Source organism: Cynara cardunculus (genome assembly GCF_001531365.2).
Source record: "Cynara cardunculus var. scolymus isolate 2C chromosome LG 5, CcrdV1, whole genome shotgun sequence".
Taxonomy (NCBI): Eukaryota; Viridiplantae; Streptophyta; class Magnoliopsida; order Asterales; family Asteraceae; genus Cynara; species Cynara cardunculus.
The window spans coordinates 12,343,641-12,344,190 of NC_037532.1; positions in this window are offsets into that span (position 1 = coordinate 12,343,641).

Sequence of the window (550 nt, forward strand, 5' to 3'; positions counted from 1 at the left end):
TGAAACCGATTCCATTTTGGTTAGGAAACATTTCAACAATTTTCACTGGTAAAACAATGTCATTCACTTTTTGGAATTGTGGAGTCCATGAAACCAATTTCAATGATGAAACGAATTTCGTTAATAAAAACATGTTATTCAGTTTTTTGGAAAATGTTTCATTGACTGAATCATATCTGGCTCAAGTTTCATTATACAGACGAACAATGAAACAAATTTCACTAACAAAAAAATAAGATACAGTTTCCAAAATGTTTTTATTGATGAAACCAATTTCACTGATGAAATCGTATTATTTATTTTACAAATTTTCTCATTCATAAAACGATCCCACTATTGAAATGTTTATCAAATCTAATAATGTTTGATCAAATGAAGATGAATCTGAGAGTAATTCTTTTTTGAATATTGAACATGAACTCAATTTCATGAATGAAGTCATTTTATTTAGTTTTCGAAACGTTTTAGTCATGACACCAGTTTCACTGATGAAATAAAATTATTCAGTTTCCAGATAAAGTTATTTGATACCGGGAAAGGATCGAACAAT